This window comes from Argiope bruennichi, chromosome 10 (genome assembly GCF_947563725.1).
Source record: "Argiope bruennichi chromosome 10, qqArgBrue1.1, whole genome shotgun sequence".
Taxonomy (NCBI): Eukaryota; Metazoa; Arthropoda; class Arachnida; order Araneae; family Araneidae; genus Argiope; species Argiope bruennichi.
The window spans coordinates 127,792,206-127,812,205 of record NC_079160.1 but is presented as its reverse complement, the minus strand read 5'-3'; the positions used below and the strand labels follow the sequence as shown (position 1 = coordinate 127,812,205).

Below are 20,000 nucleotides of genomic sequence, written 5' to 3'. Positions count from 1 at the left end.
TCAGCGATACATTTGTCTGTTGCAATAATTCAAAATTCATTTACCAAAAAAAAAAAAAAAAAAAAATCACTTCTAGAAACATTTATTCAATAATGATAAACATTGTAGCTCAATTGAATGATAGCTGACATAACTTGATACGTACAGGCAGTTTATTAGTAAAGAAATGAAAAATTTATATAAAAAAAAGATTAAATTTCATTCAGCATACAAATGAGTTAATACTTTTTTTATCCTATTAGAAGAACTCACTTACCTTTTTTACGATATCCTTAACAAAAGAAATGAAATCATTTAATTGAAAATTCAATGAAGGTAACAAATGTTATTGCCGTACAACATTTTTCTTAGTAAACAGTCAGATAAACAATCGTAATTCATTCAAAACGAAAAGTAATTATCCGTGTGCACCTCCAAGTATTTTTCCAAACTTCTTTATAATTAAAAAAAAAAAAGCAGAATTTTAGTATGTTATATTAATCAGTGATCCGTTAAAACGGTTGTAATGAATCATTTTCGAATAAAATATCTTATTTCTGAGAATTGCCACCGTGCACAGTAATACAAAATTCAAACATAAGATCGTGATACTTTATCCGTTGCAACGTATCAAATGGATTGTACGCATTAAAAAAAAATTGTGGAAAATGATATCCTATTTCTGAGAAACGTTTTCGGATAGGATCATAAATCATTCTGATACGAAACGTTACAATTTAAAAACAATTGCCAATACTGAAAAGTGAAAAAGTTTGAATCTGTAGAGGCTGTATTCTAGCGTCCCAGGATACTTTTCCAGTTTTTTGATTGGCAGACGATTTGCAGCTCGATTTTGCTTCAAAAGGAACTGTGACCGTGTCTGTTGAAATTCATTTCTTGAACTTCGATGGCGGTCTTTTAAACGGAATATTATTTGCAATTTTCCTTTGTGTATTTTAGAATGCTGTATATTTTATAACTCATTATTATTTCCTTAAAAATCGGACCTTCATTCTCGTTCCCTGCTGCAGACGATAATTATCACTTCGAACAGAGGATGCAAAAGAGTTTGTTTTTCAACGGAAAGAAATGAAATGGTGTTTAACTTAATCGTCGTTCTTTTTCAAATTTTCTGTTCCGTTGTTAGTTGCGAAGTATTTATTTTACCAGTTAAAAATAGGAAATGTCTTTTTATCATATTGTAGTCGTCGAATTCTGTAAGTGTTCTTTTTATTTAGCGAATAGAAAACCAGAAGTGCAGTGCGGGAAAAAAAAAAAACAAGAAAAAAAAAAAACGCCAACCGGGTGCTAAATTGCGTCATTTAATTCCTTTTTCTAACGCTTCTTTTGGAATATTTTGGGTTTAACACTGTAGCATGTCAACAACTGTTTTCGACGGACATTTCTTTTGGAAGGAAAGTGATAACTGTTTTAGAATCGAAAGTGAAATGATGAATGTGAGCAATTGAGTTATATGTCAGATTATCCTACCATTGGTGTTTTGTTATGGCGTGTCAAAATTGTTTTCCAAACATAATCTTGAGATGTTGTTACAAAAAACTGTAATAAAATTTATATAGTTATTTCAATTCTGCCATTTGATTCAGGAATTTTGGCTCATTCTGATATGTTGAGAAAGCAATAGAATAAAAAAATTGCAAAAGCTACTGCAGTTGGAAAATGGGTAAGTTTTTCTAAAAAATTTTTCAATGGTTTGTTTGCAGTTTGTATTAAAATCTTATAATATCATCAGTTTCTTTTATATCTGATTTTAGTGTTTACGTTCAGATTTTTCATTATATCTGATTTTGTAATTTTGATTCCAATCACTTCAATAAACCTGTTATGTTTAATTGCGTACCAAGTTTCTCGTTAAGTAATCTCCTTGGTAGTATAGGTAGCCCTTTTTGTGACACATTAAAACTTTACTGTTTCATTTCCAAATCTTCTTCCTTTGTGTTCTTCAATTTGTGGATAAATTCCTATTCATTCTTAAATAGATTCATAATCTGCATTCACTTTGTTTTTTTAGAATTGCAAAACAATTCAGCATTCATTGAGTGGTAACGTGGATAAGTTCTTGCTATCTAAATAATTCTGACCAAAAAAAAATTTTCTATTAAATTACCAAAAGTGAAGTACAGTCCTTTCAGCAAGGCGTGTTATTCGAAATTACAATTTTGTACTGATACTTTTGAAATGAATGACTATTTTTTGTTTTGTTTTGAGAGCGAGTGCTGAAATCCTTTCAAAATGATTGAAACATCTGAAATTTCATGAATTTTTGGTGTGTAAAAAAATACATTTTCTTTTCAAAACTTTGACCGTGAAAATAATAACACAAGCAAATAAATTTCCTTTAGTCTATATATATTAGACATCAATTTTTGTTACATGTGTATTTTACACACATTCACTTCGTTATACTTTTGGCTTTCAATTTTAGTTGCATGTCTCTCCCCCCCCCCCATTGCACACTTTCACTATGTTGGTGTGGTGTGGAAGTATGCAGAGTGCAATTTTGGTTCATTTCAATATGTAATTTATGTACGTGGTGTCTTTACAATTCACTAAAGAAGAAGCATAAGTTTCAGTAATGATGCGGACAAATTTGAATTGATGTCTTTTGTTTTCGAGAATTAACTTTGGTATTGTAGTGACCGATTTTAATTAAACATTCTTTTAAGTATTTTCTAAAATAATAACCTATTTCGGTTTAGAGGGAGCCTTTTTCTGATTACAAATTTAAATGTGGTTTTTGTGCATTAAATTCTTACACCCCCCCCCCCTTTTTTTTTTTTTTTTTTAAGTTTCAACTGTTTATTTCTAGTGTTCATTTCATTGTGATGTATTAGTTCGCATCTCTTAATGTTAACTAATTTTTTTGGTTGCATATATTTCTTTTAAATGAAATCAAATTGAAAAATGAACTGCTTGTTTTTCTTTTGTTTTGAGAGCGAATTCTGAAATCATTTCTGATTGCTTGAAACCTCTGATTTTTTATAAATTTTGAGTGCATGAAAAATACTTCCCCCCTCCCCCCAATTTGTGTTTTGAATGTGGAAATAATATCACGAGTAATCAACTTTCTTTTAATTATATTTTTGGTTTTCGCTCTTGCTTGCATGCATCTTTTGACCATTCCCCCCCCCCCCCCCAATTACAATTTTGTGCTGATAGTAGTGAAATGAATTCAATTTATTTTGTTTTGTTTTCATGGAAAATGATCAAATCTTTTCTAAATGATTGAAACATCTGGAATTGCATAAAGTTGTGGTGCATAAAAAATTAATTTTGTTTTCAAAATATTGTGTGTGTGTATATATATATATATATAAATATTAGACATTAATTCCAGTTGCGTGTGCATTTTACACAAATTCACCCCATTATACTTTTGCCTGTCAATTTCACTTGCATGTATATCTCTTCCCCCCCCCCTCCCCCCCTGCACATTTTCACTGTGTTGGTGTGGTGTGGAAGTATGCAGCATGCAATTTTGGTTCGTTTACATATGTAATTTATGTACAGTGTGTCTTCACGATTCACTTCAGAAGTATATTATCTAAATTTCTCTATTGATTCGAACAATATTAAATTCACATCTCCTGTTTTCATAAATTAATTTTCATATTGCAGTGTCTTAATTTAAGTGAACATTCCTGTTAGTATTTTACAAATTAAGTATGTATTTTGTGCATATCTCCCTCCCCCCCCCCCCCCTTTATCTAGTTTTCATTCCATTTCGATTTATCAGTTCACATCTTTTAATATTCAATATCATTTTATGTTGTAATTTCTTTTTAATAAAATTTAAGATGTTTTCATTTTATTGATTCTATTCAATATGTTCATGTGGTGTGGAAGCTGTTATATTTCCATTGAATTTATTTTAATATGCATTTTTCTCATTTGTACTTTTGTGTGTTCATTACGTGACATGCTCAATAAATTACTATTATCATTAAGAGTCATTCCCCCCCCACACACACACACACTCAATGATTTTGTTGCTTTTTAATGTTGTACAGTCCTTGCAGTAATGTGTATAATTTATAATTACAAATTTCTACTGGTACGTGTGGAATGAATGAATAAGTATTTGATTTGTTTTGAGAGCGAGTGCTGAAATCATTTCTGGCATCTCATAAATTTTTGGTGAATAAGAAATGAGTCTTCTGTTCCAAATTTGCTGTTTTGACCATGAAAGTTATTTCATGAGAAAACAACTTTTATGAAATCAACTTTGTTAAATTATATATTTGGTTTTAATTTTGCTTGCATGTGTCTTAATTCTCACACACATTCACTGTGTTGGTGTGGTGTTGAAATATGCAGGATACAATTTTGGCTCATTTCCATATGTAATTAATTCATGTGCATGATGTTTTTATTATTTATTAAAAAAACGTGTTCCATAAATTTCTGTATTGATTCGGACAATATTGAATTAGCATCGCCAATTTTTATGATTTAATTTTGGTATTGTGGTTACTGATTTTAATCGAACAGTCTTCTTCTAATAAGTAACAAATGTATTTCCGCTATTGGTTTTAGATGGAGTATTTAAATAATTGTTTATTAGAATATTACTTTTGTGCGTGATTTCCCCCCCCCCCCCCAAAAAAAAAAAAGATGTTTCAGTCTTCTTCCTTTCACTGTTTCTTTTTTTTACATGTTCATTCCTAGTGATAATTTCATTTCGAGTTATTAGTTTAAATCTCTTAATGTTTACTACCATTTTATGTTGTAAAAAAATTTTTTATGAAATTAAGGATGGTTTCATTTTATGAACCATTCACTCCATTCATGTGGTGTGAAAGCTGTCAGATGTCCATTAAATTTTTCTCCATATGCATTTTCCTCATTTGTGCTTGTTGTGTGTTTTAAGTGTCGTGCTCAATAAATTTATGCAATCATTCAGAATGTTTCCTCTTCCCCCCCCCCTTATATTTTTTTATAGTGTTGTATGCCAGTGTAATTTTTTAATTTATTTTCTAAGAACTAAAGAGATAATTTTGTTTTTACAGTGAACGTTGAAATAGTTTTAAAAAAATGGTCATACAAGATTTCTTTTATTCCATTTAAAGGATGTTATTTTGTTTATTTTTAAAAAGCTTTTCTTCCTGCTGTACTATTAATTTCATGTTCATTAATTGAAGTTTAAATTTTTTTAATGTTATTGCTTTTGGTTTCATGCCTTATATATATATATGCGTATGAAATTATAGATGTTTTGTTTGCAATGACTTTATCTGTATAGTGTTGGTGTGGTGTGACAGCTGTCAGAATGGCATTTGAATGCATTTTTTTATCCATTCTGCATGTTCTAGTTTGCTTTGTGTTTCTGATGTCTTAACGGATCACATTATATCAATTGATCAAGATAATATTGCTTTATTTTTTCTTTCAATCCTGTTTATATATGTGTCAGTTACTTTTTCAAAATGCATTTAATAATAGGTTAATTTGTTTTATTCTTTATTATTGTATAAAGCTAAAAATTTATTATTGTATAAAGTTAGTTACTCATTAACACGTGTTTATTCTATAGAAATATTCGTATTAGAATATTAAAGGAAAGTGACTGATGGTTTGTTGACATTCTCTGAAACAGTGATTAACAAGTTCATGTAATACAAAAATTCACTGAAACATTTTAAATTCAGTGAAGCACATAAAAAACAATGTTTACAATTGATTTGGTTAGGATTTCTTTGAAATCTTTTTCGAAAACAAATATTTTATTTTGTATTGAATAATAAATATCTTAAATTATTATTTGTTATAAAAGTTTCCCCCCCCCCCCCTTCAATTGCATTAAACTGAGATTACCACTGCTTACTTTACTAATGTCTTCATAATGTCAGTTTCTTTAAATAAAAAAAAATAATGAGTATGATATATCTTATTATTATTTGGACACGCTTTGAAGAATTTTAAGCTTTGCATGGTTCATAGCATTTGTAGTTCATTCCCCCCCCCCCCATATTCTCTGGTTGCTATAAAAACAAAAACTGTTAGTAAAATGAAACGCTTCTGCTTTCTTTCAATTTTTTTATTTTTTTTATTTTCTGGTTCTACAAATGAATTGGTAGTTCTGCTTTGAAAGTAGCAACCAGGTAAGTTGCAGAAAAGACATAAAAATGTTAATATCCTTGAAACAAAATATTGTTCAGTGTAATGTTCTTATAAGATGATTTTAAGTTTATATAGTGTTTTGTTAATCCTGCTTTGTCTATATATGAATTGCATGACCACTCCCACCTTACTTTTGTTTTGCACATAAAATTCATATTTTTAAATTTTGCTTTGTACATTTATGCAAGCTTCATCACCCAACTGCATATTTCCTTTGTGTTGTGGAAATTTATTTGGATATTGAAGTGTGAAAACCTTCATTACTTGCTTTTTGAATGTAAAATCACAGTGTGAAAGATTTGTTTATGTATGTGACATGATATCAAAATGTACTGTTTTGATGATGCTAATTTGTTTGTTTCTGTTTTGCAGAAAATTTTAACATTTATCAATATGAAATTTTATGAAAAATTAAGTGCATAATTGTTTCTTCATGTGAACTGTAGGTTTGTATCTTTTCTTTTACTTTAAATGAGTTATAATACATCTAATTGCATCTATTTAGCTAGTAAGGAATTTTGGGATTAGTAGGTCTAATGAATAACAAAATGAGTTTAAGTTTACATTTGGAGCTTATATTGTTTATTAAAGTGATAATTCTTATTTTTTATTATAAAACAGGTTATTACCCCCCCCCCCCCCAATTTACATTCCTCACCTTTAAAAGTATACATTTCCTTCCAATGTATTTAATCCATTAAATGCTTGACAGTATTATATTGAATTTAATATTTTTATGGTGAAAATAATCATTTCTAAAGTTTCCCTCCTTTATATTTAATTCATGAGTTGTGTATTGCACTTGACTGAAAATATTGAAAAAAAAAAAAAAAATTCTTATGTATAGACTTCTGTTTGACATTTTTAAAAAATTAATAATAATAAATGTTATAAGGAAAATAAAAAAAAAAAATGTATTTGGTAAAAGAAAATCTTAAATGCATATGAAGAAAAGAGAAAAAAAAAAAAAGTTCCGATGAGTAACTGAAATTAAAATTCTTCTGTTTAAAATTCCTTTTCTAAAATTAAAAAAAAATGTAACAATCAGTTCCGATAGATAAAAAGTTTGTTGTCATTTTTCTCTTCGGGAGGGGAAGTAAATGTACAATGTTGCCATTCATGAAATGAGTTGTTATTATTGGAAACTGAATAGACACCGTAGCGGTCATGGTGAGTAAGTCATCCTACACCACTGATTGGTTCGATGGGATCCGAACATGTGATCGCAATCTTAATTATTTCTTTGCTAGGCGGTTGAATCCTGATTAACTGTTAACCGAACTGATTTCAACGGCTCTTCATTTGAATTTCATTTGTCCGTTGGTTGTCGGCGTGTGTGCTCTTCCATTGTTTGTGCTTTTCTAGAAATCTTTTTTAATTTCTAATTAATTTTTTTTTTCTTTTGTAGATGGATGTTTTGCATATTTACTGAGCGGATTTCCTCTTCAAGAATGAGTTTTATGGATTGCGTGTGTTTCAAGATTAAAAGAGAAACTGCCGAAAAGAATGTCTTTGTGTGCGAGAGAGGTTTGAAGAAGATTTTAATTTTGTTTTCATCTGTGATGAATTCTAATTCCGAAGTGTTTGTGTATGATGATTTTTAACAACTAGTCGAAGCTGAATGAATTTCCCGGATGATATGTGTGAAAGTCATCCTGAGAAATATTTCTACTGCTTCTATCTGTGCTAGAAAAGTTTGAAGTTCATTCATTGACCTTCAACTTCCATATGTTGCGACTTCTTTTTTAGCACATTTTGTGATTAATTTTAACAAGAATGGAATGCTTTCACTGGTTTATCCTTCATGAGAATTGAAATTTGTGACAGTGAAATTAATTTTGCTTTAAGAAGGAACATTTTTAAAAATTGCAAGGTAAGTGTTTATTTTTTTATATGTATGTTTGTTATCTATGTTATAACTTCTGTAATATGAATTTTGAACGTAGTGATGATACATCTTAAAAACATTGGCATGTTTATTCAATATTGAAATTTATGCATCCTTTATTTTCTTAATACAAGAAAAATTTAATTATATAACCCTTCCATAATATGAATTGGAAATAAATTTCTTCTTGTAATAACTGGATGCATATTTGATTTAGTAATGAATTCACTTATACATTTCATTTTATTAATACTTAGCTTTTTTTTTCATTAATTGCTATTCCACTTTTGTTTCTCACGTATGATGAAGTACTTTGCTTTTGTAGTCTAATTGTTCATATATACAAGAAATCATTTTCCTTTACTATTGACTTGGTGTATATTAATATTACAATTTAGATTTAGTTTTATTTATATTGATTTTTCACTTCTTATTCTAGTATAGTGTAGTACTTTTGCTTTAGTATTACTTAATAACATATACAACCCTTTTATGTAATGAATAAGAAATCAATTTCCTTTATAAATGGCTTGGTGCATGGTTAATTTTATTCAGTTATTTAATATTATTGACTGCTCAATTCATAATAAAATGCTTTGCTATAGTATAATTTCTATGTAGTAACATCTTTTTTATAATATGATGTAATTTTACTACAGTGTTGAAGTGATAACAATCAGTTTGAGTAATTGTTAAAGTTTATACTGTTTATTATTTAATTTTGCAACAATATTTTTATTATGTGCAGTGAATTAGTTTATTTATTAATAGTTTCATGATAATTTAACTTATTTGATTTTAGTGTAACCTAAATATATACAAAGAATTTTATTATAATCAATAATATTAAGTGAAATAGTACTGATTAATCTTGAAATTAAAATACGCATTAACTTAATTGACAAAGCAAGAAATGAGAATTTAAGAAGAATGAAGACAAAGAAGCATGATGTGTCTTGACAAGAAGAGAATGCTGTGCCATGTTATCCTGTGCATCAAGCAACTTGGATGGGAAAGGCGAACTCCCCTACATTCCTGTATTTCACTTTTCAATCCTGTGTTCATTCGGCATGGCACTTGGTACGTAACCGGAGGGTTGCTTTTCACCTGCACGATGCTTTGCTGTGTTATCCTGTGCACCCGTAGATCTTTGAAGAAAGTTGTGGGTTTTGTTTCATTCCTGTGTACCGCCTGTCTTGGATGAAAATGTCGTCCCTGCACTTTGAAAATATTAGGAGATTTGTGTGGGTGAATAAAATGCTCGATTTCTGGCATTTGCTTATTTTGCTCTATTTATTTGTAAACAAACATTTTGCTTTTTTTTATTTATTTCATTTATCTCCTATGAGCAAAAATTAAATCTTTATGTTCAATTTTAAGCTTACTTTTGCATAAATTAAGTTTTGTTTCTTTATTTTGTAATTAAGCGTCTTAGAAGTAATTTTAACTCATTTGTTTTAATTACTTCTCATTGGATTATCACCTGTTTATTTATGGTATCTTTTCTGTGGCCTGATTCCAAATGGGAAGCACCTATAGGCTTGTTTGTTATCTTAAAGGAACAAATCGTTGAGTGTTTTCTCTTTGGATAAGGCCACAAAGGTATTTCTTAGTTACATGGTTTGAAAAAAATATATATATAGTATTGTAAGTTATGCATATATTCATGATTAAACTGTTAGTTATTGAAATAATTAATTTAATTTTTATTATTAGTGTATAGTTAATATTTTTTTTACTAGCAATGTATGCTGTTATCTCGATATCTCTTCTTCGCTGTACTGTGTTTAAGTAATTCAGGTTATTTATATTATAAGAGTTGTTATTAGTATTGGAAAATGATTTATTTATTGATTGAAATTATACTGACATTTCTTTTTAAAGTTGAAGATTTAAAATCTAACAATAAGACTGAATTCAGTTTCACAGTGTGCACCCCCCCCCCCCCTCTTTAAGAATGCCAACTTTTAATTTAAGCCTATTTATTGTAAATTAGTGAAAACAAAAATCAATTCATTGTTGTTGTTGTTTCTCCCTTCATTTAATTGTGTTTTTCCTAATTTCAAGTCTATTTAGTAGAAATTTGTTTCTGTTTTTAATTTGAATAGTATTGGATTGCTCGAATCCTGTCGAGCAGTGTCCAAGTACATATTCTTTCCATTTTTTTCTTTTTATTGCACATCTTTCATGTGTAGCTGATATATTTGCTTACTAAATTTATTTCTATATAATTTGAATTAGTATATTCATTATTGTTTTTCCTATGTAAATAAATGTTGCTTCATCAGTACTGTTTTGTTTGTTTGTTTACATTTTGACACACTAACACATAACATTGTTTATATGCATTGAGCTTTGATACATAACATATATTTCATATTAATTAAGTTAATTGTTGAAAAGTAGAAGTGTTTTTAGCAAATTTAATATAAATCTTAATGTTTATTTGAAATTATTTCTTAATGTTTATGTTTTCACATATTCACTGTACCATGTCTTGATGTGTTGTTATGCATATTTCTTAAATTCCTAATGCATTTTTACATTCATATTATTTTACATATGACAGTGAACAGAAGTTTCCTTTAGAAATTAAAAAATTATCAATGAACTTATCTTCCAAGTTTCTGTGGTCTTGTTTTGGTTATGCATGTTGTCGGTTTTTACACCCAAGTGTTTAGAAAATGTGAGTTTTTCTGAATGTCTACTTTTTAAATGGTAAATAAGTTCCCAATAGTTTGCAGAATTCAATTTCATAATTGCTATCCTGTGAGAGATTTCACTGAAAAATAGTATATTGGTTAGTTTAGTTGAGTTATAAATTTTAGTCATGTATGGACATGCGGGTTGATTGTTGGCATACTGTATTACTTTCATACTATATTTATGCATTCTGTTAAGAATACTGTTTGAAATTTACACAGTTTCAGATATTTGATTCAATTTTATAAAGAAATATTAGCAGAAATGGTGTTTGTTTGGTGTTGTGTGTGGTTTTTGTACTCTGCCGGTATTGCTCGTCACTTAAGTTTTTACATGGTTTTTAAATTTTTAATGCTTGGGAATTTTTTGGAAATAATTTGCACTGTTCAATTTAATGTGTTTGATTTTGTAAGAGGTTTCATTTTGGCAAAGCAGATTATTTGGTTCACTGCACTTAATGGTTTTTGGTGGAGGCAAATCTTGAATAGCTGTTGTTGTGTTGTGATTATTTTGAATTGCATGCTGGTGATTAACTTATTGAAGATTATGTGACATTGAAGTTGATGATTTCTACGTATGAGAAGAAGTTAAATGTTTTTGTTGATTATTATTTCATTTCTGGTAGTCTTTGTTTATATAGATTTTCCATATTTGGATTACTTGGGATATTCAATTTAATTGTTTATAATGTGATTACATCATCCTAGCAAGTGTAGTTGAAGGTGAAAGAGTGTTATTATCTCATCAACAACTTTATTTTGTAAAGATGAAGTCTGAATATTGAATGGGCATTTAGGATTCCCCCCCCCCCCCTTCTGATGGCAGTTATCAATGAGTGAAGGCATGTCAACTGAACTTCATATCCTATTTTTTATGAATGAAATGAAGAAATTTTGAAAAGATATCTACTTTGTTATGCTCTAACATGGAAGAAGAATGTATAGTTATATGAAGCAGTTTTATAGCAGAAAGAAGATGAAGTTTGTGTACAGTGTAAATGACAACAAAAAATCAACCTTTACTTTCAACTGAAGATAAGAGAAGACAAACTGGAACATAGATGTCACTCTTCTGAAATGATGTGTTGATCATTTTCTTCATACAAAGAGATGCTGGAAGACAACATACATGAAAGCTGTTTCAATTTTCATTCAAAGAATTTTAGTGGAAAAGACTTGTTTTGATGAAAATCCATAGGAAGCATTTCTACACTGAGTTTGACTGATTTCACAATGTTAAATAGCATATTGTTTACTGTGTTAGGTGTTAATTCATTATTTCCATGAATAGTTAATTGTTACTATTTAAATACATGCAATTTATGAATTCTTTAGAGACTAAATGGACAGTATAGTTATGAACACTATTTAAATGCATTGTTACATCAACAATGATGCCCAGTAACAATTTATGATTCTATTATTCTTAGCTAACTGTAAGCAACAGTGAATATTGTTCTTAATACTTTTCAACACATTGTTACATCAACAATATTAAAGGCAACAATGAAGAACAAATGATATATGTGAATAATAGTATTAAAATCTCTTCATTAACAAGGTGTTTTGATATTTGCTTCATTGAAGAAGGATCATAATGAGGTAAGTGGATTTAAGTTTATGAATACTGTATTTGACACACTTGTAAACAAAAGAGTGTTTCGAAGATTCCACGACAACATTCAATTAACAGTGTCTGCTCCTTTTTTTTTAGGCCAAGTATGAACTGTAATAGTTTTAAAAATAGGACTTTTATGAATATTTGGGTACACTGCATTCAATATTTTTTTTCACATTAAGGATTTTAAATGAATTTGAATATCTAATACAAACTTGCAATGTTTCTTCGTAGAACATTATTCATCCTTGCATATTCACATACCATTTTTACCAAATTAAATTGATAGCAATTAAAATATATATTAATTACACTTCTTTTCTATATAAGAAATCTGAATTTATTAGTAATTTTTTAGATTACATAACTTTTTTTATGTTTGAACTATGCTTTAGAATAGGATTTCTTCTGTCTCGTTGTACTGAAATGCAGTGTTATTGAATTTTAGACAAAATTTCATAAATATTTTCATAAAAAGTGTTTTAATTTGAAACACACATGCTTTGAAGGAGGATAATAATGATGTTAATGGTTAGAAAAGTTATCATTTTCACATTTGTGAGTAGAGAATTGTTACGAGGATTCCTCGGTGACATTCAAGTTGCAGTGTGCACTACTTATATTTTTAAAAAAATGTAGATATAGTACATCAGAAAATGAATTTTCATTGATAATAAGAGTTTTACTACATTCCTAATTTTATTAACATTATGGATAAGGTAATTTAGTTATTTTCATACAAACATGTCATGTTTCAACACAGAATATTCTTCATCGTTACATATACAAAGATCATTTTCCCCAAATTTAAGAACTACCAATGAAAAAAATGCATTACATATAATTTATGACTTGTTAAAGATTGTTTATTTAATAGTAATTTGAAGTTAATGTATCTTTTTATGTTTAATGCTTTAAAATAATAATGTTAATAGTGCACATGCATTATGTTCAAAAATAGAATTGACTTTGTTGTACTCAACTGTGCATTCATTGAATTTCAGACAAATATTAACACAGAAAATGTTTAAATCTGAAACAATGTATCATTGAAATGGTTATTATAATGTTTGTGTACATGTCAGGGTTAATATAAGTTAGTTTGATCTCAATGGTTTGTGCCTGAAATGGTGAAGGAAAGATATACCATTCAATATATAATTATATAACTGTATTTATACATTTATTTTTATAATATAAAAACTTGTATGTGTTCTTTTCTCAATAACAAGTACATTTGACATTATTTAATTGTTATTTACAAGAATAAACCTTACAAGTAACTGATAGTTTAATGCGTAAGCTTATTTAGACAAACAGTATTTACTGAATTATTGAAAATCGTAACCTAGCACATTAGAAACATTTCACACATCATTAACATAAAGAAATGACAATTTCTATGTTTGTTAATGTTTTGCATTAATTAAAGAATTATCATTTTACATGCAGCTTTATATGTGGTATGCACTTACATGTTTAGCATTCAGATGGTTGTTACAATGTTTGTGTACACATAAGAGACAATTTATGTCTTTTTGATATCAATGATATGTGACAGAAATGATATTGGAAATATAAACCACTCAGTATAAAAGAATGTAACTGTCTTACACGTTAACATTTTTAATATTGAAACTTGTAAGGTCTGTTTCATGCATAACAAGTACATGTGAGACTTTTTGAGTATTCTTTACATTAATAAACTGACATAGTTTAATGAGGACGTTTGTTTCGACAAACAGAATTAACTGAAATGTTGAAAATAATTGCTTAGTGTTTGTACTTATCTCATTATAAGAATTTCTCACAATGTTTACATTAAAAGAAAGATAACAATTACAATGTTTAACAGAATAATCATTTTATATGCAACTTCATATATAAGTTATATGCTCTTGTATGTTTATAGTTACCAGTTTATGAGTATTTTACTGCATTTCACATAACACTAAATGTAAAAATGGGTACATTTCATATAGATTAAAGAATATGCTTAAACAGGAGAAGCAATTAATGTATTCTTATTGTAAACACTATGAAGAAATAAGAATCTTGCAGACATATTGCAATTGTAAAAAAACACTCTTAATAACTTCTTCATTGAATGTTCAAACTTTATGCCTGTATTTAACATAATGTAAGTAAAAGGAAATGTTCCATTTGATACAGTGTTTACATGAACAATGAATGAAACATTTCACATGAACAAAAGAATGCATTGCAACATTAAGAGTGTACAATTTTGTAAGGTAAAATTACACACAGGTTGGGTTTTTATAGAAACATATGTATATAACTTGTTTCAACATGTAATAAGCACTTGCATATTGCAGCTTCTAACTATATTACAGTGCATTTTACATGACATTAAACTTTAAAAACAACTTGTAATATGTAGAAACATTTCTCTTTAAGTAAATAAGAAGCTGAACATAGTAATATAGATACTGGATGAAACATTTGAAGAAATCTATGTATTCATTCATTGTAAATATTGTATAATGAAGCTATACATTAATTAGAATTGGAAATAACAATCTTAATAATGTATGGCTCTATTTAACACAATATAAGTATGACATTACACTTCATATAATGTTTATATGAATAAATACATATAAATTTTGCATTAATATTAGATAGAGGTTACAATTTCAGTGTAAGGTGAAATTACACATATACTTTATAGTAAGCATTCTTCATATAAGTATTATCTATTTACATAATCTGTTTGAACAAGTAATAAACACCTATGAGTAGAATCCACAAACTATATGTTTGTATTTAACATGAAATAAGTATGTCAATCACATTTTGAACTTTATTAAAATTAAAAAACTTGCAATATGAGAAAGTTATTGCATTCCACATTGTATTACAAGTAAAGAATGGGAACATTTGGCACAGTTTGAAGATGAAGCTTAGTTAAGATGAAACATTCTTTGAATGTAAATGTTGTTTGAAGAAATGGGAACCCACACATAAATTATAGTTGGACAAAGGACTCTAAATAATTTATCTATTTGATTGACAAGCTTTCTGCCTGTATTCAACAGAATATAACATAAAATTAAACACTAACAAGATAATGCTGTACATGAAAACAATATTAATATTAGAATAGGGTTACATTTACAGTGAAAGTAAACATTAGGCATTCCTTACAGTCAACTTGTTTGAACAAGTAATATGAATCTATAAATTGTATTTACTTGAAGATGAAGATTTCCTTGCATTATAAACAACATTTAATAATTAGAACAACCTGTTATATGATGAAACATTTCACACTGAGTAAAGATGAAGCTTACTGAGTTTAATGATATAGATTCTTGATGAAATATTTTAAGAAATTTATGCATTCTTTGATTGTAAATAGTACATGAAGAATCTGCACACAAAATATAGTTGGTAATAACATTTTTATGCAGAAATTTGTTGAATTTAAAAACCATATCTTTGCATTTATAGTACAAAGTAACATTAAACATTCATTTAAGACTTGAGCTTTCTTTATACAACTGTTACCTCTTCATATCACTTATTTCCACAAGTAATAAGCACTAATGTGTTGAATATACAAATTGTATGTTTGAATTTTACATAATCTTATGATTTCACTCAACATGAATTATGAAAACAACTTGCAGTATGAGTAAACATTTCACAAGTGATTAACCATGAAGCTAAATAACAAATAAATGAACAATATAATGGATACTAGATGAAACATAAAGGGAGATGAATGTTTATATTTATACACACAAAATGCAGTAAGAAATCATACTCTTATGCATTAATAAGTTGAATATACAAGCCATATATTTGTATATATCACACTATAAGAATATCTTTGCATTTTACACAATGTTTACATGAATGGAAGTTTACAATGTCATGAAATATTTTGCATTAGTGAAAGATTAAGCTCACTAATTAATTGTACAAGAACTGAATGAGCACATTCATTCACAAATGAATGATATTGAATATTACATGAAGGAATACATTTATATTAAAGCTTGCACTCAATTATATGTTGAATTTCACATATTAAAAAACAGTATTTGTATTTACCTCAGTATTTACAGTAGAAATTGTTTGAATTGGAAAGAGATTTCATTTTTAGCACTGTTAGAAGATACATTACACATTGTATGAAGGGAATTACACAACTTGTGCATTTATTAAAACAATTTGACCTACTTTGAAGTTCATATGAAGTATACAAGAACATTTACAGCTTTTACTTCACTAATTTGACATTCTTTACACCAAATTCAGTTCTAAATAAGAATTACTTCAAAGAACACTTGAATTCTTTCTGCGAATGCATATAAATATGAACTTTACCAGACATTTATCTTAATTTGCTAGAATTTAAGTGCTTGACCTACTTTTAGGTTTGAATCAAGTATTTAACAACATTTGAAGGCTTTATTTCATTATTTTTATAATATTTACACCAAATTGAGTTCTAAATAAGAATACATTCTGCAAATACAGGTATTTAACTTAATTATAGCGTATTAAAACTCTATAAATTTGTATTTGAGTGAATTAAATATAATTCAACAAATATAAATGTTACTTGACATTTTAAATTCAGAAGCATAAACAATTTCATAAATATCAATAAAAATTCACAAAAAGTAATTGAAGAAAATTCAAAATGTAAACATTTTAAGGAAAAACGGAGATGCGCGATTTTCGGCAAAGTCCTAATAGGAGCACGCGATAAGGTGAAATTTTCTACTAAGTCCGACGATGTGAGAAGTCGCGTTTTTCAGCAAACTCCAAATCAGAACGCGCGATAAGGTGATAGTCGCTTCGCTAGTTTTCCGTCCAAGTCCGACGATGTGAGATTTTCGGCAAAGTCCTAACCGGAGCACGAGAAAGTGAGAAGTCGCTACCCGAGATTTCCTTCTAAGTGCAAATAGGGGAGAAGTCGCGATTTTCTTCAAAGTCCAATCACCGAGAAGAGCGCTAAATACTACGTAGCACTAGTTCGGCGAAACGGGTTGCCTGTGCACAATTTTTCTTATTTTCGCCCGCGGCGGCTTCTTCCGGTCGCCTGGTGGCTGGGCAAAGCGCGCGCCACTCGCGATCACGAGCGGAACGTCGGGGATCGTCCGTAGCCCTATATGAGTAGCAGGTGACTGCTGGAAACAGTGGTCGATCGCGAGACAGAATGCGTTTTAAAAACGCGTCGTAATCTCGCGAACCTGTCTTAGGTCTCGGCAACGGGATTGGGTTGTTAGTACCGGTTGGCTACCTCCGGGAAAGCGGTCCTCTAACGTTGACGGTGGGTCTGTCGTGCCCGATCGGATCGGTTCTCGGTTCTTTATGGGTCGGTCGGACGCTGCCTCCGGGATCGAGGGTGTTATTCTTCTGCTACGAAGGCTGCGATCGGCGGGGAGGTATTCTCCGTCTTTCTGGCCGCTTCCAAACTATCTCAGCCTCTCTGCGAGCGGCTCGGCCCCCGTGCCGTTGACGCGACGAGCAGAACCGTACTTAAAGGAATTGATTGGTTTTCTGCATCTGTGTCCAGCGCACATATCTTCTCGATGCCTCCGCACTCGCCCCGCGGCGTTGAAGCCGTCGGGGAAGTCGTGAGACTATAGAACCTCTGTAGATTGCACGGGGAATACCTACACAAAAAGCGAGATTGACTGAGGGATCCTCCGTTGTCGAGGCGTCCCCCGCGACTGAGATGGTCGCGACTCGTGAAATGTAAGGATTCGGAGTGCATTTTCCGAACGTTCTAACGAACGATGGAAGTTACCTGGTTGATCCTGCCAGTAGTCATATGCTTGTCTCAAAGATTAAGCCATGCATGTCTAAGTACATGCCGTATTAAGGCGAAACCGCGAATGGCTCATTAAATCAGTTATGGTTCCTTGGATCGTACCTTACTACTTGGATAACTGTGGCAATTCTAGAGCTAATACATGCAGCAGAGCTCCGACCTTCGGGAACGAGCGCTTTTATTAGACCAAAACCAATCGGGCCTCGTGTCCGTCTCTTGTGGTGACTCTGTATAACTTTGGGCTGATCGCACGGGCTCGTCCCGGCGACGTATCTTTCAAGTGTCTGCCTTATCAACTGTCGATGGTAGGTTACGCGCCTACCATGGTCGTAACGGGTGACGGGGAATCAGGGTTCGATTCCGGAGAGGGAGCCTGAGAAACGGCTACCACATCCAAGGAAGGCAGCAGGCGCGCAAATTACCCACTCCCAGCACGGGGAGGTAGTGACGAAAAATAACAATACGGGACTCTTTTGAGACCCCGTAATTGGAATGAGTACACTCTAAATCCTTTAACGAGGATCCATTGGAGAGCAAGTCTGGTGCCAGCAGTCGCGGTAATTCCAGCTCCAATAGCGTATATTAAAGTTGTTGCGGTTAAAAAGCTCGTAGTTGGATCTCAGCTCCGGCCGGACGGTCCGCCTACCGGTGGTTACTGTTCGCTGCCGAGCGTTCAGGGGGCTTCTGTCTATGATCTTCACCGGTTGTGGGCGGAGACCCTCACGTTTACTTTGAAAAAATTAGAGTGCTCAAAGCAGGCGCGACGCCTGAATAATTGTGCATGGAATAATGGAATAGGACCTCGGTTCTATTTTGTTGGTTTTCGGAACACGAGGTAATGATTAAGAGGGACAGACGGGGGCATTCGTATTGCGACGCTAGAGGTGAAATTCTTGGACCGTCGCAAGACGAACTACTGCGAAAGCATTTGCCAAGAATGTTTCCATTAATCAAGAACGAAAGTTAGAGGTTCGAAGGCGATCAGATACCGCCCTAGTTCTAACCATAAACGATGCCAGCCAGCGATCCGGCTGTGTTCCTCAAATGACACGCCGGGCAGCTTCCGGGAAACCAAAGCTTTTGGGTTCCGGGGGAAGTATGGTTGCAAAGCTGAAACTTAAAGGAATTGACGGAAGGGCACCACCAGAAATGGAGCCTGCGGCTTAATTTGACTCAACACGGGAAAACTTACCCGGCCCGGACACAGGAAGGATTGACAGATTAAGAGCTCTTTCTTGATTCTGTGGGTGGTGGTGCATGGCCGTTCTTAGTTGGTGGGGCGACTTGTCTGGTTAATTCCGATAACGAACGAGACTCTAGCCTACTAAATAGACGTTCCCATCCTCTTGTAGTGGGACGTTCTTCTTAGAGGGACAAGCGGCGTTTAGCCGCACGAGACAGAGCAATAACAGGTCTGGGATGCCCTTAGATGTCCGGGGCCGCACGCGCGCTACATTGAAGGAATCAGCGTGTGCTTTCCCTGTCCGAAAGGACTGGGTAACCCGTTGAACCTCCTTCGTGCTGGGGATTGGAAAGTGTAATTGATTCCATGAACGAGGAATTCCCAGTAAGCACGAGTCATCAGCTCGTGTTGATTACGTCCCTGCCCTTTGTCCACACCGCCCGTCGCTACTACCGATTGAATGATTTAGTGAGGTCTTCGGACTGGCGCTCGGATTGGCCTTTTGGTCGAGCCGGTGTGCCGGAAAGATGACCAAACTTGATCATTTAGAGGAAGTAAAAGTCGTAACAAGGTTTTCGTAGGTGAACCTGCGAAAGGATCATTAATTATAAACTATTATGTCTAAACGAGGAGCTTTTTTAAGTTCCTTGCCGGTACTGGTTCCCACGCGACTCGGG

At 31.5% G+C, this 20,000-nt stretch overlaps 1 non-coding gene across 1 annotated transcript; it reads left to right on the top strand.

Annotated features, from left to right (window-relative positions):
* The first annotated feature begins 18,113 nt into the window (after positions 1–18,113).
* Positions 18,114–19,927, top strand: LOC129989552 (small subunit ribosomal RNA). The gene has a single exon (XR_008785813.1). It is a non-coding gene; the product is annotated as a small subunit ribosomal RNA (ribosomal RNA).
* The last annotated feature ends 73 nt before the right edge of the window (positions 19,928–20,000 follow it).